A 24,431-nucleotide genomic window follows, 5' to 3' on the forward strand; every position below is an offset into this window, starting at 1 on the left:
GGCTGCTCGATCCAGGGTCTCACTCGGCTGTGTAGCAGAGGCATACAATAGATCTTTATACCCACTTATAGATTTTACGCTTGCTTTGTGGGCGCAAAAATAAAGACAGAATGCCCGCTTTGTCTGAAATGTGGCTGGAGTGAAAAACACTCATTCACTGCACCTGTGTGTGTGTGACAGGCATTCAGGTAAAAGTCGATATTTCGGTCATTGTTGTGGGGCTGTTTATGTAGCTATTGAAAGCAATGTTTTTGCTTGAAACTTGTGTTTCTATAGATAGTCTTTCTTTCTTTCTTTCTTTCTCCCTGCACTAGGTACAAACAATTTTAGCAGTTTTATGGCGTACAAAGTCCATTTCATATATTTTGGGTTATCGTCCAACAACTAGTCAAACAAATCACATTGCATAACATCATAAGTATAGTCTATTGGTGGGTATAATTATGAAGACAGAATAAGGTAGTGGAGGTAATAATGTAGACATGGCCCCAATCAGGAACAGTCTCAGTACATGTTTATTCCTGTGCACCAGCATGGCCTCCTAGTCTGCTCTCAAGGCCAACACAGTGATTATTTTAGCAACCAGGCTAGGGAAGGGTAAGGAGAGATAAGCCATTAAGGTTATTCAGGGACTGATCTGGGATTGATATAGCATGGGCAGAAGGCACAACCTGTCTTATGCACTTTTTCACTCATCCTCTGTGGCCTCCAATGAATGATGCAAAAAGCATTACAGTACGTATGCATCAAAGCCACCTCATTTTTTCACCTCGCCACGTGTTCTCTATGAAATTCCAACGGCAGAACCAATAAACTGTAAACGTTGATATTTTTCGCACAATTATTATTTTTTTTTGCGCTGAGTGGCTCAGAAACATATTTGCGAGTTCTTGCATTCGCGCTGTGCAGTTGTCATCCCATTTAACATGTGCTGATTCCAGTAGTGGTCAGTGCATCCAATTTTGTTGTACTCATGAGTTTACCAGTGACAAGGATTACCTCCCTTGGTAGCTTTCTGTCTAAACATGATTATGCGATATAGGAGGGGGATTGAATATCTGTCACCTTTGTTGCAACGTAGCATTCATTGTGAACGTGAAATGCCTGTTGGTAATTCTCACACCCAGTCTTCTCACGCTGGTATCAAATGTTGGTATTGCCAGGTAGTAAACAGTTAAGTAAAGTAATTACAGCCTCCCGGGCAACTGCTTGAAATCCTGACAGCAAATTGGTTCTTGTTGCTAAGATACATGTGGTCACACCCTTTGCTGATTGTGGGCTACCATTATACTTTGTAGTCTTCAGTGTGATGGGGGACACTTGCATTGAGTGGCCTTTTTTTGGCTGCTCCCTTTTTTCCTCCCTTGTGACTCCGGTGAGTCTTCAGTAAAGAATCATACTCCTGGAAATGTCATCTGTGTTGCATTGTGCGTGCACAGGTCACATTCGGTACAGTTTGGGGGTCGAGTGTGAACGCAACCCCAGAGCAGGAAGAGCCCAAACCTTGGCATTAAAGAGAGTGAAATACTACAGATAGTGGGCAGCGTCAATCACTCCCCTGGGTGCCAGTCATCCTGCCTGCCTCCCCATGCTCTAGCCAGAAATGTTTGGGTACATGCCCAGCGTGTTTCCTCGCGTAATAAATGACAAGATGTCCATATTTTCGACACTGTGTGCAGATTCCATTTTTTTCCCTCTCTCTCTCTCCAACTCATTCAATACGAGTGTGTTTTAAGATGGCAGCACCAAAATTTGAAATACTGATAACTTCTGAATGGATTTTCCTACTTTCTTCAAACTTTCACTGATGTGTTCTATGAATACTGCTGCATTTATTTGATCTACATGTATTTTTTTGGGTTGCATTCCCCCTTTAATTAAGATACCCACAGGCAGCTGGTTTTTATTTCAGTGCTCCTATGTGTGGGTGGTTGATTTTTGTTCTTTGTCCAGGGTAAACTGAGAGAAATTGATCACTGGTGCCGATAATCATCTTTCGTGTCTCCTTTTGTGTCTCTTTCTCTTGCTCTGTGTCATTTCTCTCTTTCTTTAATACACTTGTCCCTGTCTCTGTCTGTCTGTCTGTCTATCTGTCTCTCTCTCGCTCTAAATCCCTCTACTTTCTTATTGACGTGTATGACCCCTAAACAAAACATCGCTATAGCAAGATGTAAAAAGGAGAGTTTGCCATTCATGTACAAACAAGCCAGCCTGACAATAGTGGCTGTATGTATTACAGATAAGTGATCCCTCCCTGGCAATTTGCCAGCTTGTATTAGAGCCGAGAAGGTTTCGTTTGTCATTGGAAATTGCTGAGAGGATTCGGATCAAAGTCTTTTTCTTTTCAGTCTCCTCTCTCTGTCTCTTTTTGTGGGTATGAAAAGTAAGCAAATACTTAGGAATTTGTTTTTCCTGGACGACAGGACAGGTCCTCAAGAGGATAGAAATGATCTATTTTGAAGCTCGATGTTTCTGTTGGGGCTTTTTGAGGTCCTTTTTTTTTTCTTTAAAGCTGCACCTCATGTCAAAATGGAGTATAGTTGCAGGAAATATTAGTTCTGATGACTGGCAGGTGAAAAACAAAGCCTGGGAACGAGTGCGGGTCATGTATTGTTTTCATATCAACTCTCTGTTGCCTATCTTGACTGACAATGGCACGCACAGGCAAGTCATTAAATGATATTGGCTGTATGTGTGTGATTTCAGTTGAGATAATATGTGCACGTACTAAAGTGCTTTTCCTCCTTTCATGTGTTCACAAAAGCAATGCGACCGCACTGCCTAGCTTTTAGTATACACACTCTGTACAGCACATTTTTCCAAGGGTTCTTGAAAATGGAGACATCTTTCGAAAAATGCTCCATCCACAAGTAAAATCACTTATTTGGCAAGTGATGTCAGAGTAAGCCACATGATCTGTCTCATGAGCAGTTTCTCATACCCCCAAGAGATTTCAGGCGATCAAAATGAAAGTCTGAAAAACATGCCAAGGTTGTACGGTACACATGTTTGTTGACATCAGTGTAATCTTGTGCATACTCATGATGTGATTTTTCACATTACCTTTAGGATCGCAGAAAACCGCAAAAGTTGATCTTGGAAGAAGTCTTGGAGATGTGAGCATAACATCTTCGTAGGAAATAATTGGAGTGCTGCGATTGTGTTCAGTTCTCCCCTTCCCTATTTCACTTTATAGGGCCAATCATTTTTCTTTATTCTCTTGTCTATTTTGTATTTGATTGTGTTGCTGTTATCTTTTTTGAGAGGAACAGACTTTATAGAAACTTTCAGCCACAACTTAAATGTTTAGTGGTTAATGGTTCATTTCTTCTTGGCCTCTTGGCCATGCTAGTTTTTAAAATAGCACAATGTGTGGCAGTGCATGATCATTATGTGATTGTTTTCTGTTTTTGACCAGGATAAAGTGGGGGGGGGGGGAGGGGTATGAAAAAAAAAAGAAATTTGTGTCTCATTCAGTGATCAGCAGTCCTGCTAGGCGGTAAGAGTGTAGGAGGTTTCCAAGAGGCAACAAGGTGGTGCCAAGTGTAAAGGATGGTCAAGCATCGTGGTTCGTAAGGACTGTGATAGCTGGCTAAAAAAAAAGATGACCCAGAACAGTGGGTCAAGCTGTCACACAACATCCTCTAAATTCAGCATGCTTGATGGAGCAGAGCAGTTAGAAAAAAAAGCAAGCAGACAACTACTGATTTTTTAACATCGTAGGGATCCGGACAGTGGAGGATTATGCGCTAATGTTAATTTCAATCACGAGATGGCAACGTGGTGTTTGTTTTTCGCGCACCCATGCAGAAGGCGCCAAGATTCGGGGAAAGGGCCTCTATTGATCATCATCAGAGAAGGATTTCTCCGTCAAAGCAGGTCACTTCTCTCTCCCTCTTTCTCCTTCTCTTGCTCCTCTCTCACTCTCTCTCTCTCGCTCTCCATCTCTCTTACATGCTCCTCTTGTGCTCCAAGCAGCCCTAATCACGTCATATTGTGCAGGCAGCTGCCCCTAGCCGCAGCAGCGCCGCCCGTTCAAGCTGCCAAGCTGCCGGTGGGAAGCAATCTGTGCCACATCCAGAGTGCTGAAATATTTATCAATTTGGCCCGGAATGCCGGGTGGAGATGTGTATAAAACCTGTCAGCTGAAGTATAGACAAAACTTCCAAACATTTCGCGACTCGAGTGCATTACTGTAACAAGATCAACGTTCCATGGCTGGGCACCCGCCCCGCGGTTTGTTGCCCAGAAATCCAAACAGCTTTATTTTCATTGGGAGATGGGCACCGGGCTGCGAACTATCAGGCCCAACCTGCAATTAATCAGGCCTGACATGTTGACAACAAGATGAGCACCTAATGATATATCCTTCTGCTCGAAAACAACGTGTGACTCCTTCCAAAGATATGTCTAAATCTGCAGAAAGCCCGCGCGCGCCATCTTCCGAAGGGGGCTGGCTGCTGAGAATGTGGCAGGACGGGGTAGTCCATGCCCTGCAATTATGGCTGAGGGGGGCATAGAAAGTGATTGATGAGGCCAATAATGCTGATAATGTGTGAATTGGTGCATCTCTTCCAGGGAGATGAGGACAGTAGCCTCTTCCAGTTCAGCTGTGGATGCCTTTGTGCATGTACAAAAGTGTGTGAGATGTGTTTTTCACCTTGGCATGTGTGTGTATGTGTGTGTGTGCTGAAGTGTCTGCATTTTCACATATAGCTTGAAGATTCATTCAAATTTAGACGAAAGCAATTAATACATCCATGCAATCTGTTGACACCAGTCAACTGGGGACCAACCATACCATAGTTGTTGCATACACTGTGTAAATCATGACCCCATTGCAGAAAAGACTTCCCCGTTCAACATGTACGTATGTACATGCAGCTGAGTAGTGGTCTCTCTAAATATAGCGAGAGCCCATCAATCCTTGCATTTCTGCCAGTTGCCATGGAAACCACCATTGTCATAAGCTGCCTTTATTATCATACTCAAAAATGTCAGTTGACCAATTGAATCACATCAAACCATTCATGTCAGGGTTTAGGGGTCAAAGGTGTGGTATACTAAAGAGTGGCAGGGCATGTAGTGTCAAGGTCTCACAATGGTAGACAACATGACACGCACCTGTAACTGACAGTAGCCAATCAGAGTGCAGGAATCTGCCACAGATTGCTGTGGGGTTTTTTTTGGAAAGTGTCTTTTTCTGCCAAAATCTGTAGATATTGTGAAGATATGATTTGTCAAGGGGGGGGGGGATCCTCGCCAGGGAGTCATTATCTCCAGCGCTATGTAATGTGTATTGCTCATAACCAATGGTAAACATTCCACTTTCTTCCAAAATGGCACACATTCAAGGAGATAGCTAGTGAGATAAGTAGCACTACACAATGTTTGCACAGTACAGCGTGTGTACTGCAGTGCTCAGTGATTTCTTGATACCGGTTTTCCTGTGCTCTCTTTAACCCAATCAGGATGAGTCCCGAGTATACTCGGGCAGGTGTCTATGGGAAATGCATGTTGTGGCAAAATCAGTCTGTCCTCAATGGGTTAAAGCTGTACCAAGGAGTTGGCCATACACAGTTGCAACACAATGGGCCATGCATGCTGAGAGAGCAATAAAACGAAATATTAATGCACTTGTAGACGATTGTATCAAATGTTCAGGCATCAGTGCCTTGAGATTCTGTGAGAAAATGATCTGACAATGGACTTGATTCAGAATTTTCTTTTTATTCTGTTGGAAAAAGGCAAGCATAACTGCAAACAGGATTTCAAGGGCATCCATTTCTTGCTGCTTTGCTGCCTTGCCACTATTGGCAGAACTGGAACAACTTGGTATACATTGACCACTTAACTGCATGTTTGGTAATTTACCCTGTAGAATGGTGAATTGCATTTCCTTAGTCAATTGGAAATATTCAATGACACAAGGTTGATTTCTGGAAAATTCTAAATGTGAGGGGGAAAAAATTCATCTTTCCCTTTTTCATAGTGATAAAGACACCATTGCAGTTTCTCCCAAGGTTATCTGCAGAAATGTGGCAGTGAAGCCATTCTAGTAGTATTCATACTCATGCAGAGAAGAGGAAAACTATAATGATCATGCACTTGCGATGTGAAACAATGAAACCTGAGTCTTTCCGTCTCACACGCAGTGGCTGATTAGCCACGACAAAATATGGATTCAAGAGTTTGAAATACACAAAGCCAATCTTTGAATAGTGTGACAATTCGAAATATATAATTTATGCTCCAATATAATGACCATTTTGACATTTGGGGTCGAGCAGCCCCCCCCCCCCCAAAAAAAAAAAAAAAAAAAAAAAAAAAAAAAAATCAATCACTAACCTTAACCAATTCTTTGACCAGGCCTGTATTATTCTATTAAAGCAGTGTGAGTGACATGATAGTCTCATACTATCTGTAAAGGTAGTAGTAGAATGTATGGGGTGCCTAGCGCCAATTGTAGTGACTCAGCTGGCAAGCATTCGAATAGCATTTGACGCTCCCACTCTCGCCAGAAGCATGCTTGTGGGCTGTCCCGCAATAGATTACCCAGTTAATTGATCAATGTTCGTAAAATGATATGCGTGACGTCTGTGACTGAGATGCCTCGATCTGTGGGGAACACTCTTGTGCTCTGCTCCGCATATAGATCGGCGAAGGATCTGTGTGACTTCAAGTTTGGGAAGTGGTGACATAACTGAATGTTGCTTTCATGACACCAGTAATGTCAGTGGTAAAAGGTCACTAGAGCCATTGATCATGTATGAAGGTAACCTGTCCATCAGAGATGCGTTCATCAACATCATTAGCAATATTGTGTCATTGCGTTTGTGAATCAATTACTGGTGAGTATCGGCAAGGACGACATTCCATCACCTTAACTGGGTCTTTGAGGGCTATGTACATTTCATGCATGTTTGCCGTTAGATGATGCTTTGTATTATGGGAATGCAAATTTTGTTACAAACGCTGAACATTTCTGTTACTTCTGACCATGCAGTAATTACTGCCCCCACACACTACAGAAATGGAAAGCGTACATGATTTTTTCTGCTTTGCAGAAGTCATATAAAAGCCAGAATATGACATCTGTGAAGCTAAGCGTATCAGGCATTCCTTGCTCCCAAGTGGTCAACTTAAATGTGTGTGTATGTGTGTGTGTGTGTGGGGGGGGGGGGGGGTGGAGGTGATATTTGTCATTTTATCTTCGGTTGTGTATTTAAGTGTGTGACAAAGGGGCCTGTCTCCCCTTTTCTGCCAGTGTGTTTTTCCACCGGCATGACACAAAGACGGCCGCAATTCTCTTGTCACAGATATCGTATTAGGGCCAATTTCTGCTTCCTTTCACTAATTCTGCCACATGTCCGCACCAGACCAGTCGTGTGGCTCGCAGTTTAAAGGGGGAGAAAAAAAAAAGGAGAAGTGAAAAGGAAAAGAAAAAAAATATATGGGCCGCTTTTGTTGAGAAGTGTGACCTGGACTTTGATTCGCCCACTAGGCCAGAGCCTGTTCCTCTGGCAATGCCCAATTGGCTTTTTCTTTATCCCTCATACGTCGCCAGGCTCCCGTTTTTTTTTTGGCAAATAGAGCCTCATTTACATACAGGTGGATACATCTTCGCCATGTACTCAATTACTGAGCAGGTACACAGCTTTCTGCTCAGTCCAACGTGACCCTTGGGAATAGTGGATTTTAAAAATTCTTTTTGTTGTCCTTTTTTCCTCACCCAGCTTCCACTCTTTAAAGGGCCGTAATTTAGGGCTTTCCGGAATCTATAAGGCTGCCATTTAAATATCCTTTTGTGTGTGTGTGCGTGTGTGTGTGTGTGTGCTTGTGTATGTTTCAATGTGACTGTGTGGTTAATACTCGTGTGCCAGTTATCTCACATTCTTGAATACGCCCGGGGCATTTGGCCAAACATGTGCACACACTGCAGATTGAACTCGGGTCCAACATCGGCATTTCTTTTTGGGATGAAAAAGGGATATAATTTGGTAAAGCCAGATAAATGACAAAGCATTTATAAGTTTCATTTAAAAGTTTGCGCTTCTGTTAGAAACTTGCCTGTATTCTGTACATGCTGAAGTGCATGCTAAGGTATGCCCTACTGTACATGAAAAATTTCTTTGTTATCAACTGTACACTAAACTTTTTTTTTTTGTGTGTGTGTGTGTGTCCCAGGTGTTTTACAGTTTTCTTTTTTCCCGAGGGAAGCTTTGTTTTGATAGAAACCTTTAATTTAAGACTTTGAACAAGTGCAAACGTTGATAAAGGGGTAGCCGTGATGTAAAGCTATGTGCCACATTTCAGCCGTGATGTAATTTTATAAAGACAGCATGAGCACAGTGTAAACAACACCAAGGACATACATATCACAGGGTGTTCCACAGAATCTCTTTTATATACATTTGCTGAACTAAAAGCCCTGCATCCATTAGTAAAAACAAAAGTCAACCAAATTTTTGTATGCTGTAGTGAGTCCCAGATTTCATAGGGCGTTACAGAAAATGAACAATCCAATGAGGAAGTTGTTTCAAACATTGCTGCCCTGTAACAGAAGGAAGCTTTGTCTTTTCTGTCATGTGATGTGTGCATACTTGTACAAGTATGATTTGATGGTCCTCGCCATTGATCTCGGATTTACTGGGACTACCGCAGAGTATTGGATGTACATCAAATGGATATTATTGTGGTCATTGTCATTATTATTATCATTTCTGTTGGTGTTATGACGATGATTCTTATTATCATAATGTCAAAATACACACAGGGTGCCTATTAAATGGTCTGTAGAGGGTAAAAAAAAGTACAACATTCTGCAAATACCTGATGACTATCTGCTTTGGCTTTTGCCGAGCTATTTCTTTCCTTTCAATGCAATTGCTCAAATTATTGTTAGTATTGTTATTTTTTCATTGGGCTGTCAATCTTACTGTCAATCCATCTATCTCTCTATCCCCATTACAGGCTCTGTTCTGTTCTATTTTCCCGTTTTTGATTTACAAGAGAATTTACTCATCCTTGGTGTGATGTGAGTGTTTTGAAATACTATATATGCCATATATTGACAGCGAGTCTAAATTTTCTAGAATGGGGACCTCTCGACGATATCGCAAGAGGTTAAATTCGCAGTCATGGAGTACTATACTGACTGGAGAAATGTATACCAGCTATGTGTGCGTCACATTCATATCGGGATCAGAGTAATTATTTTGGCGTGTCTTTAATTTCGCAAATAGCATCTGACTCGCGCGGAAATCGTGAAAAGAAAAACCTTGCAAAATATTCAGCATATACAGGAACATGCTGTACAACTGAATAATATTTGAATGTGACCCTTAAAAATGATTTCATTTTTGCCAAGGATGGGTGTTACTGGCCGACATTTTGCAGCAAGGCTCTGAAGTTATTTTCTCTTTTCTATTCTTTTTTTTTTTTTTTTGCCTTCTTCTGGGTAGTCAAAGGTGGTTGTAGTAATCAGATTTGCTATCTCTTTGTCTATTGGCCTGTTCAGCCCAGGCTCCCCAGCCATTAGGAGCTTTGAGAGAGGGGCCACATGGACATCAAATTGCTTTGTGCTCCTATGAGTGCTGTTTGCCACTCCATCTTATTAGCCTTTTCCTCCCTACCATCATGGTTTGTCGCTTTTACCGTTCCTTCCCCGTCCCCTCCCCCCACTTTTCCTTTCTTTTCCTCTGTCTTCCTTTAGAGGCTTTGGTAAACCTCCTGGTCTTGTATAAATCAATAGTCACAATTGATGCTTGCCCAATGCCAGTGTGAGAAGCAGAAGTGCTAAGCAACTCCTTCATTGTACCGAGTACTTTACTGTACGAAGCACAGCAAGTGTGTATGTGTGTGCATGTGTGTTTAACGGGGGGGGGGGGGGGGGGGGGGGGATTCATTTCTCTTTATGCTTTTAAATTGAGTGTGTGTGTGTGTGTGTGTGTGTGTGTGTGTGTGCTGTATGTGTGTAAGGGGAGGGATGTGCAGCAATTGAAAAGCAGCTAAAGTGCACTCCTGTGCCCTCCGGCTCACTGGTGGAGTGTGCCTTTAATCTCCCTCGTCCCTCGATTATCCCATGGGGGGAGCTGCATGCAAGCAGAAAGCACTGCAGAGATAAAGAAGTAAACATTATGCCCAGGGCCATAATTATTGATAGTGCATCATGAGCCAGGCATCACGTACTCATCCACTGCTAGCTTGTGTATGAGTGTGCGTGTGTGTGTGTGCGTGTGTGTGTGCATGTGTGTTCACAATTCTTCCATTTCCTGTATATGACTCCTTTCTCAACCCAGGCACATTAAAAGTAATAGCCAAATAAAACTTGGCAGTTGATGAAGTAGTGTCTTTTCCTGTCATCCTTTGGCTGTTTAAACCACTGTGCTTTTCAGCAGTGTGAAATGGTTTGCAGTAAAGTCAGCTGTATGTTCTCATATAGGCCTACACTGCATGTTTGTTATGGTGTTTTTTTCTTTGTGTGTGTGTGTGTGTGTTTGTGTGTAGGACATAGTCATAGTGTGTCCCTATATTACATTGTGGGTCAATTCTTTTTGTGCTTTTAATATGGTATTCCGTACATGCACTATATAGGCTTTCAGCAATTCATATTCACCAGGGAGGGATTATTATCTACATCTTGCCATTTAAGTCATACTCTGATTAGGCCTAAAACATAAGTGAGACAAAATGACCCCTAAAGACAAAAACAAAAACAACAAATCATTCATAACCTTCCCCCCCCCCCCAAATAATAATACCAAGAAAAGAAAGAGAAAGGACAGGTACAGTGGAGCAGAATTTTCAACAGGCATCACACAGTACCCACCTTTAGTGAGGCTAGTATGTCTTAACCCTTTGAAGACTAGTCCCTCTTATTTTCAGGTAGGTGTCTATAGGAAATGTGTGTTGTAGCAAAGTCTGCTAGTCCTCAGCGGGTTAAATGCATTCATTTCCATTAATACTATGAGCCACTGACTGGCCTCCAAGGGATTATGTCGTACTGCTACGCCTGTGACTGCATATATGCTTTAAGCCACCCTAGGTTAAACATAGCAGGTAACTGCCATACTGATACTTCCTGTACTCACTGTAATCTTTGCCAGTTTTTGTATTTGCTTGAAAGATTCAGTCTTTGTAGTTTGAGTTGAGTTTCGTGACCTTTTTTTTTTCTTTTTTTTTGGGGGGGGGGGGGTAAGACGGAGGAACAATTATATGCCACCACAAACAATTTGCATTCTTCTCATCTTTTTTCAATGTTTCCACTGAAAAAAAGAAAAAGCTGTATGTGAGTCACATACATTCATGTATATGGCAAGCATTTCAGTATGTTCAAAATGAATCCCGGATTTAATTCTTAGCAGCATTGATCATAAACATGTATATGATTTGATGCGGTGCCCCTCTTTATGATGGCATCTAAGATTATGGCATCTTAAAATGCACAAAAGGCAGGTAGAATGGGCATGGGTGCCGTGACATGGCAGTGCATTGTGTTGTGGCTGGGGAGGGGATCAGTGGGTGCCCTGACAACTTGCTTTACAATTGGCACATCCTGGCCTTTGTCCTCCAAAGACTTGTTTAAAGGAGACCACCACTGACAGAACTAGTCTTTCTTCCAGGTGTTGGATGCTGCTCTTCTTCGAAGACGTGCCTGCCCGTTCCTGCTATAAATTTACAGTATTCTTGACTTGGTGCCTGAAAAGGAGGTTACATTCCACAACTTAAACAGATATGAGGAGGTCTATCTGTATTCTGTTTTCCTTGTGAGCATAGATTGAATGAACAATTTGCAGTCTGTATGTAAAATTTTGCTGTTGCCTCGACAGGAGGCTATCCATATGAATTGCTGAAGTGAAAGCTTGGTCAACTTCAAAAGAACTAACTTTTGTGCTGCACGCAATGATTGATCAGAGCAAAACATGTCAATGAAAGACATGCGACCTACAAAGATGCAGTCAGTTGAGATAGAGGTGAATCGGTGAGGCAGATTTAGATAATTTCCCAGGAAGTTAGATCTACAGCATGACTCGGACAGATCGTATGAAAACTAGGCCACGCAAAGATATATTGACCAGCACATTCTAAAGCAAACACACAAACGCAGACCTGTACAGGCTGTACGCACATTTGAAATCACATCTCAGATGCAATTTACACAAGCATAAGGCTTTACAATACAAAGAAGCAGAAACCCTTGTACACACTTATACACAGATGCACACAGAGGCAAACATACAAGTCTGTGTGTATTCTCGTGTACACACAGACACCCACACAGACATATGTAATAGCCCTTTATCAATTATCATTTTCCCTTACCCCCCCCCCCCCCAATACATATACACACACCCCTACTACCACTCTCATCTCCTTGATAAACTTGGCACAGAGCTATCTCCCAGGTCCCCCCTTCCTATCCCTGCTACATTCTCTTCTTGGCAGCCTGGCAGCAGCCCAGGGATAGTAGGTAATCCTAGCAACCTATTTTCATTGTGCTCTTCTTGGGTGCCATTATGTGTGTATGTATGTATGTGTGTAAGTGTGTGTTTCTGTATGTGTGTAGGTTTATGTGTATTTGAGTGTATGTAAGTGTGTGTGTGTGTGTGTGTGTACACTGTGGTGATTGAGTGGCAAGTGTGGAAGCAACAGCTTGAATGAATGGTCAGCTGCCAGAATTATAGTGAGTGTGTGTGTGTGTGTGTGTTTTAGAGGGGGGGGGGGTTTACAGTAGGTCCTTTTTTTTTTAGTTGTTATGAAGTGCATAGCAAATATTTCACTCGCGATGCCCGAATCTTGTCATTATGCGAAGCAGAGCAGAGCTCTCTCCCTCGGTGCTGTTTCGTGCGAGTGAATGCAAACACTGCTTCCTGCATGCAATTAAAATCCCTTCGATGTTTGTTATCAGTTTTGATTGCCAGTTTCAACAGCCTCGCACACAGTGCAAGCATGTCAGGAAGGAGGAACAATACCCTTGCAATGCTATAGTACTTCAAAGATATGTGTACCATGTACATGTTGAAACATTTAACCTACTGGCTTTACATTCTGTGGTATAATGTAGCAATATGATTATGGTGACGTGCACTGAGGGAACTTTTTTCTATCATCAATGTTAAGGCATTTCTTTGTCATGTGTAACAATTTAGCATGAAAAAGTTGATTGATGATAAAAGGTACCGTAGAGCCTTGTATCCATGACAATGCTCATCTTTGAGAAATGTGTATTATGTGCAAATTAATGAGGTTTCCAGGCAAAATTCATTCTATGTATAGAAATTGCATAAAAATTGCTACATTAGTAGCAGCATGTTGTTGTATACCAATTCCATTTGACTAACATTTGGTGATAATAATAATAATAATAATAGTGGCTACTTGTATAGCGCACAGGTCCACTTTTCAGTGCTCATGGCGCTTCAAAAATGAAAAAAATATCATATATTTACATGCATATACATATTCAAACATTTCAACAAAGAAGAAAATGGTAAACAAAAGCAAATATATACCAAATAAAGAATACAACATATATCAATTAAAAATACAATATTGATCCAATATTAATGACATACAGCAATTACAGTCCTCAGTATGAAAGGAACAGATAAGTTTTAAGTTTGGATTTGAATAACTCTGTAGATGACAGTTCCCTTAACTGAAGAGGTAACTGATTCCACAATTTTGGTCCCATAACGGAAAAAGCACGATCACCATACCCATGTTTTACTCTGGGTGTTTGGAGTAAGAATGCATCTGATGATGAACGTAGCCTTCGTGTCGGATTGTATTTTTGAACAGAATTACTTATGTATATCGGGGAAAAGAATGAACTGAATGATGTACTAATATGATAGTATGATTATGATGTCAGTAAGTATGGGGGAGAGGGAAGAGGAGTGGGTGGCTATGGAGTGGGATGAGGGGGGTGGAGATAAAGTGGGAGGGATAAGGGGTGAGGGGAAGGGAGGAGTAATGTAGTGAATGGAGGAGGGAGAGAGATGAAGGTGGAAGGGTAAGGGATGAGGGTAGAGGGGATGAATGAGGGGTAAGGGATGAGGGAAAGGTATGATAAAGAGATTTAGAGGGGTACAAAAGATCAATGCTCCATTCAAAGAAAAAAGCTCTTGTTTATAAACCATGATTTTACCTTTATCTGTGTCACAGTTGCTTCATATGGGGCAGTGTTCCTTTAAAAAAAAAAAAAAAAAAAAAAAAAAAACCTTGACAGTTTTGCCCACAATATTTTTTTAGTATTGTGTGTGGCCCCTTCTTGTATCCACAAACCATTAAATACCAGGTAATAGACAAAACATGATACATCATGTTATTGCCAACAGACCAACTTACTGGTACTTCCCCAGATCCAGTAACTGAAACATATGCGATTGTCCGTACAGCATCCGCTTTTATTCTTTATTTATTTTTTTTTTTTTTGGTCTGATTTACAAGCTAGAAATAAGCTGCAAATCATGACCACTTGTGGTAGAATGTTTCTGCCTGAGGTGCTTTGAAAAGGTGCATTGCACTTTCCCCAGAACTTTCTACACTAAGGTATTTGTTCAAATTTTCAGTTTGTACAACATTTTTTTTTTCTTCTTCAAAACAACAGGATGGAGACTAATTCCTTGCGTGGTGGCTGTGTATATTTGGGCACAATCCATACTAGGCAAAGTATGAGAAGGCAAAATACTGTGTTCTGTGTCAGTGTGTTTGCCAAGGACTTGGGGAAGATCATTGCCTTGAAATTAGTTGCCATGATAAACCAAGAGATTGGCTTTGACTCTGCCTCAAGCACGCGGCAAAGCTTCAGCACCGGAAACATGGGTGCTTAAAGTTATGAGATCAGGTTGCCATATTGTTTTGCAATGTTTCACTGAAAAAAAAAAGAAGAAAAGAAATAGTTTTAAGGAAATATCTTTTAAGTTGAACTTATGCCATTTCCATGGAAAAAGCAAAACAAAACAAGTTTCCTTTGATGACAATGTTTCAGAGTTCTGGGGGGAAAATGGAATTGAAATGATTACCGTTAGGAGATATATTTGAGAAGTGACTTCAGTATTTTTGTATGAGAGTGCTCCCCCTCCCCACATTAACAAAGATTTGATTAGCCTGTGTATATCACCACTGTATCAGGCATCTTCTTTTCCATCCTCTGTATTTTGTCGGGGTAAGAATGAAAATGTTTGGAAATATCACTTATTTTTGCAGTGAATAGCATATTTGTGTTTAACTCCTGTAGACGATTTCTGGACTGTACACACATGCGATGCATAAAAAATGGTCTGACGCCATTGTTTTCCTGGTTGGTTTGGCATATCAGAACACTATTATGTTCATGCCATTGCCCTATTGTTGGAAAAGGTGAAAGAAAAGGGGGGGGGGTAGGGAAGAGATCTGTTATGTATTCATTATCGTGAGTGGGGCCATATGCTGATGATGACATCAAGTGGTAATGTGATACAAGCAGACCTTTTCACAGGGATTGAATTTTGTCCGCTGGGCAGAGGATGGAAACGGCCTCATTCTGGGTGGTTTCCATTTGCAATTCAGGACGTGGACAGGGCAGGGAATCGCCTATTGTCTTGTGCCTGCCCGAGAGTGTTGTCTCGGCACTACGTATATAGGCCTGGCGTGGCTGTACAGTTTTTGTAGTAGGGACAGGCAGTGCAGAATCGTGAGTGTTCACTGCCTTCTTCCCCCACCCCAATTGCTGCCTCAAATATGGAATATAACAAAATATAAATTGAAACAAAATGAGAGGGCCGGAAAACATTGTGACATTAAATTTCATGTGTTTGTCAGCTGAGACCCAATCATGTACCACACTCTCATTAATGTTAGTTTCTATTCTGAAGACAAAGGACATATTAAAGTGAACCTTTGTTGTCTAGATGGAGAGCCAATCTTAATCAAAATTGCTAACTTGTGATTACTCTGATAATCAGAATTTTTACATCTAGGGGCCTACATATCTGACCAAAAAAAATGATAAGCATAACAAAAATTGTTTATTTTCACTTCAGTGAAAATAGTAACTACTGATGGTTCAAAATTGGGACTTCTTTTTCAAACAAGTGCCATTAGGGCCTATATCTAAGTATAGGACTCTGTTTGTGTGAGGGAAAGAAGGTCATCAGGCACTGTCTATTTACTGACATAGCCATATTGGAAGGAGATGGTTTCTGTACTGGTTGTTGACTGTCATTGAGATATTTAGCATGTCAGGTTAACCATTCTCACTCTTGCAATGGGACTACTTGCAAAAAAAAAGTGTAATTTTTGCCTGTTTAAGTAAATGCCTGGACTGCATGGATACCTCAGATTTTTTTTTCTGCATCTGCATTCGAACAATCTGAGGGGGAAGTTGCAATCGAGCAAATTTCAGGAGTTGCAAGAGCCCTTTATGTGTCCCTTTAAACCTAAAACTATATTCTATTCCTGGGTGCAGGTTGTCATATACTTTTACTGGGATTCACCTTCCTGTGTCTGTTATTTAATCAGAGGGCCCCCAGTGGAGAGCACGTAGTCCAAACAGGTTCACTTGCTCATTCAAGAGCCAATGAGAGCAGAATTAGAGGTAGGGCGAGTGCAACGAAAGTAACACTGACCTTGTTCAACCTGAGGATTGTATACCTGCAGTTCCTGTGATGACCCTCCAGGGATGTAAATGGAGAAGAAGTTTGTGGCAGTTTGAAGGGTGAACAGCCTTACACTGACACCCGGCTTTCCCCTCGTCAAATTTTGTCGCTGGACTGATTGCTGTATTGAGAAGTTATTAAAAAGAGTGCAATTGATAACAACTGCAATGTGAGTGAGGACTTTAATGAGAGATGCACAGATCTTTAATATCATTATAGTCTTGAACATACTCCACTCACCACACATGTGTGTCAATGCACATTCTGTGTGTGTGTGTGTGTGTGTGTGTGTGTATGACAGACAATTTGAATACACTATAGTGGTGTTGGTAGTGCAGAACCCTATAAAGCCTGTGATTTTCATTCTTTTCTTTTTTTGCTTTTATTTATCTTTTTTTTTTTTTGGTACATTTGTATGAATGTGCCTTCATCTTTATACAACTCGCATACCATGTCCTTGCTATGACAGGAAGTATGCATCCGGTACAGTAAGCATGTTTGTATTTGAAAATCACATTGTCTACATTACAGTTGTTTGGGTGTGTTTATGTCTTTTTGGTTAAATTGTCCAAACATGTTTGAACCTGATCAGCGATCAAAAACGTGAGCATCATTCCAAGGTAGCACTTATGCTACCATATACTGTGTATATTTTGATTTGTAGCATTTTGTTCATGTATAGGTATGATGTCGTCCCTGGGGTGAAAAGACCTTGAATCTCAATTGGTATGTCTTCAAGATCCTCCCAACTCAAGTGTGAATATTAAATGTAATGAGTTTGAATATGTATGTTTTGTGTTTTTTTTGGTCTGACTGTTGCGATATTTTTCCTATTTCACTTTCCACCCTGTGCAGAGCATCGCGCTCAACAACAATCGAGGTCCCCCGCGGCTCCTGAGTGATCCCACCATCTGCTCCTTCCGGTCCATCAGCAGCATCAACCCGATGACGCCAGTGGAGGATCCCTCGCTGGCCGCATACTGAGGTTTGGCTGCTGGCTCCGGCCCCGATCTCCTGGAAGGAGGAGCTGTCCCCCTCGTCTCCCGTGGTCCTTTGATGCAAACGCCAAGTTGCCGCTAAAGCCAGATGGAGCTCCCATCCCACTCCATTGCATTGGACGCACGAAGAGACGCAGTGGTGCTGCTATTTCCAGGTGGCGCGGTACGGAGGACATCCTTGGTGTGGCTGCATCGCGAATGGCGTGCATGAGATGTGGTCACCTCTTCTGTCACTCGCGAGCGCTGTGGTCGACGACGCATCGCAGCAACTACGAGACGCAGTTGACCTTTTCAACTACCTCTTTTTTTGTCGTAACAGGAGAATCTTTTTACAATGTACTCTGGAATGATGCACCTGTATTGTGGCGAAAGCGACAGCCGCATATTTCAAAATGTGGCTTGTGTATTTGATTGCTTTGTGGTTTTATTTTTGTTCCTCTTCTTCTTCGTCTTGACTATGATTTACAGAGCTTTCATCGAGAGAGTCTCTCTCAGGTATATCTGAGTGATATTGGTAGTTCTTCCATCAGACCTCTTAATCATTTATTGACAATCGGGTTCATGTCATTGTGTAGATTGTGTCACGTCTTCATTCAGAGCACTCCTGAGTAGCGCCCCTCCTCCCCCCCCCCCCCCCAACATTTGGAATATCCTAGATCTTGACTCTTTTGCTTGACCTCTGTCCCTAACCCCCTGCTCCCATCCCCACCACCCATCTCCTGAAAATCCTTCGCTGTTTTCTTTTCCCTTTGTAATGGGAGAGGGTAAATTGATGCCAACATCCTGAAGGAGACAGATTAGATGCATAACCGAGATGGTACAATCCTTTGCCATGCTAAGCCTGTTCTTCAGATGGACAGGGATCAGAAAGAGAGAGAAAGAACGAAAAACAGGAAGAGAGATGGTGGGAACGAGCAAGAGAGCGGGAGAGAGAGAGACGAACTGGTTTCCGAGGGGATTCGTGAAATGCAATCTGGAATGTCCTTTCTGTCCTGGGAAGTACAAGGAATTTTTGTTTGGATTGAAGGGTAACGACCAACGTTTCTCAGTCCCGATAAATCACTGCAAATCCTGGCCAAAACCTGGGCAATAGAACAAAGCAAATTGGAAATACGATCTTTACTCCTCTATAATAGTCCTTTGTAGCCAGCAATACATAGATACTGCTTTGTTTTAACTTTCGTAAAATGATATCATATGCACATTTCTTGAATGCAAACATGTATCCCGAACTAGTGAAAATGTAAAAGGCTAATAGAGCCCAGACACCATACATTACATCTGCCCACACATGCTCACATGTCACTACTTCTGGAAGGGGCATAATTGCAAAAGTGATGATTTTTCATATTTTATCTGTTGCAAAACAAGATGCAAGGCTTTCTCAGGAGACCACATAGGACTCAGGCTTGCCTAGAATGGGTGCTCCAAGTTTCTACCAACTTAACTCTTTAAACATTCATTAGAAGGCATTCCACTGCGATTGAGCAAATGCAAGTCGATGGCATGGACTAGTTAAATGCTGGGGAGTGTGGAAAGACTGGGTAATGTTGGACAAGAAATTATGAAAGTGTCAGCAGATTTGGAAAGGAAAATGATCCTGAAAAGAATCCCCAAAGTAATCTCCAAAGAATCCCTAAAGACCTATAATGTGCAAAATTTGGTTTTTGTTGCCTGTGTTGGCCTGTAAAATAGTTCTGAGGCACTTCACAAACTTTTGAGACGGCCTCTCTAGTCACACCAATCTCCATGGCTTTGCTTGGGTCCTGTTCACATCATGACTGATGCAGGAAGTGTGCTATCTAGAACAAAACCAAATGTGTGGCAGAAAGAATGTTTGTATTAGGCCCTGTGTTATAGAAGTTGTGATTAAAATCAATTTCAAATATCATAAAAACTTGCGATTGATTTCAACTTGCGATTTATTGCAAATATCCATCAGAATATTATAATCAAACTCAAATTATGATCAGACTGAAGGAATTGCATTAATGTTATAATGCTGACACAAAATTAAACCTAATTTTGGTATCTTTATATTTCAAATCTGAATTCCCAGTGGCCTTAAAATTACTACGGTGGTAAAGAGTCATCTCTATCTAATGATACCCTGTTCATTAGTTCAATGTAAAGAAATATGACCTCTTACTTGCAAATTCCATGGTAACCTAATATTTGTGATAAATTTTAATTTTTTTAACTATTGATTTAGAATCAATGGCAAATTTTGACAGATTTGAAATCAGTTCGGTCCTAAGAGTTGTAATCCATATCAGTCACAGCTTTATTATAAGATGGATTTGAAATCAATGGCAAAGTTGTGATTAAGGGATTGATTACAACTTTTTATACAGCGAGGAGAGTGTGTGTTTGATGCAATCATCAAAAGTATGAGAAGTACCGACAAGGAGAAAGGTGGCAGGGAGTGTCGTATTGTGAAACCTGTTGAAGGGCGATACATTGATGGGGCACGGTGTGTGGTGTGTAAAGGCTGGAATGAGGCATGCTTCCTGTGTAGATGTGGAATGATGGGAACATTCTCTTGGATTTCAAAGTCTACAACAACCACTTCCAAGTAGCACACAAAGCACACGTTCCATTATGCTGACTACTTCGCAGGTGTATGGAAAGGCACAGCATGCATTCTGCTAGGGTTGGACACCTTTTGTATGCATATGAGTGTCAGCGTAATCCTAGTGTAACACAGCTCACAGACACATTTTTGCTGTTTATTTCTCTCAGAGGGAAGGGCATTAATGGTCTCGGTAGATTCCAGCCAAGTCCTTGTTAATTACATTTGTGTGTGTTTCTATCACTTTACATATCATACTCAATAGCATCAAAGCATACTAGGAATTACAGTGTGAGAAACTGCATCCCACTATTCTGTATTTGCCCCTTTGTTTGTCGAAACTTTTTACACTGGATTGAGTTCTTTGTTAATTCGCTCTGTTTATTTGGCTGCTTTTCCCATACCCGGAAAGAGCCAAACGGGACACTAAAGAAATTGCTCAATCCTGAATTGTTGTGGTAGAGCACATTGTAAAGATGAGTGGGTAATGGTGTCCTGTTGATTGTATTAGTAACTTCCATCGGGGATTCTGTTTTCTGGTGTTCTCCATATTGTATGGATCATTATTATGGTGCATTGAGATTTTAGCACCCCCTCCCCCCGAAACAATAAAACAAAGACAGAAAATGGAGAAGTTAAAAAAGAGAACAGAAAGCAAAAAAGTAGAGCATGACGAAAAGCATTAAAAAATATCTTATCTCACCAAAATGGGAGTTTTTCCCATGGGGAAGAAGAGGTATTACCAATAGACAAGGGCCAAAATCCTGTTGTGCCTATTGTGCTGAATTTGTATTTTTTGTTCTTTTTTTTTTTTTTTTCACTGTGTCTGTGCTTCTGTTTTGCTCTTGGGAGAGTGGACTGCAGCAATACAGCCAGTATTCTGCACCGCTGTACCTGCACACGATTCTCATTCCACTGCTGCACAGCAAACATGGCTTGTAAAGTGATCTCGGTGGTGCTTTGCGTTTCTTGTACAGTGTATTTCCCCAAATTTTACGTACCATTGTGCCTGAAGATGAAATGGTAGTGCCCCTATTGAGTAGTTATCAAGCAGGAGATAGCCATTTCGAAGATGGAAATGTGATATTCCGTGGCATCGCGGAATCGATGTCATGATTTTCTAGCTTTTTGACTTGTCGAAGTTGAGTTCTCTGAAGATGAAATGATGCGTTACACTACACATGGCTTGCTATATATGCAGATGTTAGAACAAATATATTTAAGTAATGCATGGGGGTTCTGTGCACATAATAGCAGGCAATGTTCCTTGTTTTCTTTTTAACCCCCATGGATATATGTATGTCAAAATGCATGTGGCAATGCAAAGATTCCATGCCAATGATGTTTCCAGTTGGGTTTTTTTTTTTTGTTTTCTTTTGTAATGTTTGAAGAATTATTTTACAAATTTTTGCAAGACATGATTTGACCATGAGTGGTGTCCTACGTATTGAATCTGTGAGGCTGATGTATAGTGAGAGGGGGAGAGAGAGAGAGCTAGAGAGAAAGGTAGAGAGAAAGGGAGAGAGAAAGCGAGGATGAAGGGTCATCGAATACTATTATGTAGATGCAAGTGAGCAAGGACCAACTATTAAGTTTTGTTTCTGTGTTGAGTAGATTACCGATGCTTTGCATACTTTCCTTTGATGTTTGAAATATGTTAAAAAAATAATAATATCAGTGTGAGTTGAGTATAAGAAGCCTCAAAAGAAAGCAGCAAAATATTTATTTAATTTGCAAATGTGGATGCACGCACCTCCCGTTGCCGTCGGCGATGATGCAAGCTGGCGACGGCCCTCTGATCGGGTGGTCTCTGACGGTGTGAGTTGGGTGTGGTTTTGTTGATGTATTTTGCTGTTGAATTTAGTCACTTTGTGTTGGTGTCTGATGTGCACAGTTTTGTTTGAGGCCACACTCCTGGTCTACAGCTGATGTACTGTAAATTCATCTTGTCTGACAGGAGACAGTATTCACTCTAAATGCCGCAAGAGAATATGCGTAATGCATGTTCTCTGTAGGAAAGCTATTACTATGTAGAACCTGCAGCTGTTATGTTATCTCTTAATTTGGCAATGTCATTTTTTTCCCCCATTTTTTTTTCTCTTCTTAAACCTGTGCTTATTTCTGATTGAATTATGATGTAGGTAAAGTGTTTTGCAAGACATCTGTATTTTTTTTTTATAATTACCTAGGTTTTTAAGAGAAATCTTTACAAATCATTTAATTGGCTATGTACAAGAGTAAATTTACTGTGTGAGAAGGGAGTGCCTGTTCTTTCTCTCAGCCTCACATGATATTCCTATTATAATTATACTTAATTGCAGATCTTGTAAGAAGTGTACATTCAGTATGTATCCGCTGTACAAAGATTAACTTTATCTGGCTCTGTTCAAGTGAACTAATTCATGTCAAAGAGTTTGCTGTGCGTTATACAGACTTATTTTGTCGATTTTGTATGACTGAAGGCGACAGACACACATGGGTTTGATTACGCCCAAGCTTTCCATTTTTTGAGGCAGTTGCTTTAATACCGAGCACAAGGCTTTGCAATTTGTATTTATGCCAGCAGCAATGCATTGTTTGGAGTTTCAGCTCCCCTTGTACTTGGGAGAGACTGGTACTATTTTTCTTCACACATCTTGGCAATTTCCAAGTCTTCGTAGTCACAGAAATGTGCGGTTTTACCTGCCCAATTGTGGGATTGTGGTCCAATTTGACCAGTGCAAATTGGGTGATGTATGTTTTTGTTTCTTAATATCACATTTCTTGGCAAGTTTTTTTGGCACATTCTTGTGATACTGAAAACATGTTGAATCATATATTTATTGTACTAGTTGAAATTTGCATAACTTTTTTTTTTTTCAATCAAGGTTTTGAAGGAAGGGAGAAAATGGTGTTCCGAGTTGACTAACAATCAAATGTATGTGTGAGTGTCATTGGTGCCAATTTCTGAAGATTTTTGAGAGTGCTCCTTGCACACAGTGTATTCTAACAAACAATCCATTTGAATTGACTACATGAGCTACATGTGGTATAGGTCTGTTAATACCTACATTGCATTTTACATTGTGAATGATGTTTGTATACTGCCATTGGATGAGAAAATCTTATTTATTTGTGTAGTTTCTCCCTTCTAAACTGATTGACCATGGAGTGACAGTGGATCAGTCTGGAGCTGAAATTTTTTATGAAAGAAGAAAAAAAAATGAATTTGCATTCATATTTTTTATGTCACTTCTTTGGAGGGAGATTGTTATTGGAGATATATAATGCATATCTTGTTCTTTGTTTTTATCTTGTCTTTGCCGGTGAGAATATTTTGCGTTTGATATCGGCGGAGATGTCGTAGAACAACGCTTTACAGTGCCTGAACTCGAGAGGGCGACACAAGAGGGTGTGTGATAGTGTGTGAGGGAAAGCAGTTGTGTATTGATTTTGATGGCGGAGAGCCGAAGAATGATCGAGATGTTTCATAATCGTTACTTCAGGTTTTACAAAAAAAAAAGTAAATAAAAGATGAAAGAAGTTTTCTATGGTACTGAGATGTCATTTGGTGTAGCTGATGACGGTCACTTGGGCGTGGGTACAGTGATTTGTCACTATATCAACCTATTTTTCCAGATATGTTTGAACTGTGACACAAGTCACGAATAAAGAAAGAAATATTTAATGAAATTTTTTTCTCATCTGGTCTGTGATATCTCTCTGTCGTAGTGTCTGGTCGTGATCTGTGGGAACAGGGTGCATGGTTGGTGATTGGATTACATGCTGGATAGTATCACTGCGGAACGATCAGTAGCCAGTTCTAAAGACAGTATTCAGAGCGTGAATGGCTGTTGATAGTGTTGGGTGTATTGGGTGTTATACAGGCCATCATAACTTACTTTAAAGATAGTTCAACCCTCCTTACCCCTTCCTTCTTCCATCAGCACCTGAAAATCCTTTTTACTATAGCAGCACAACAAGCGTGAAGGAAGAACGACAAAAATAGATTTCATTTCAAAGCTATGAAATTTGAACTATATCTCCTCACAAACATGTAACTAAGGTGCTGTGTTTTTTTCCTCTCTCCCTTCCTTACTTCATCTCTCTCTCTCTTTCTCTCTCTCTCTCTCTCTTTCTGTGGTAGGCGATTTATAGATTTGAAGTACAGCCATTTCCCATCTGAATTACTAAAACCACAATTCTATGGTACGCCCAACGACAGAATACGACGCAAGA

At 40.9% G+C, this 24,431-nt stretch overlaps 1 pseudogene; it reads left to right on the plus strand.

Annotated features, from left to right (window-relative positions):
- The window catches only part of LOC140235965 (uncharacterized), a 44,987-nt pseudogene extending 21,119 nt beyond the window's left edge, over positions 1 to 23,868 (plus strand).
- The last annotated feature ends 563 nt before the right edge of the window (positions 23,869 to 24,431 follow it).

Source organism: Diadema setosum, chromosome 1 (genome assembly GCF_964275005.1).
Source record: "Diadema setosum chromosome 1, eeDiaSeto1, whole genome shotgun sequence".
Taxonomy (NCBI): Eukaryota; Metazoa; Echinodermata; class Echinoidea; order Diadematoida; family Diadematidae; genus Diadema; species Diadema setosum.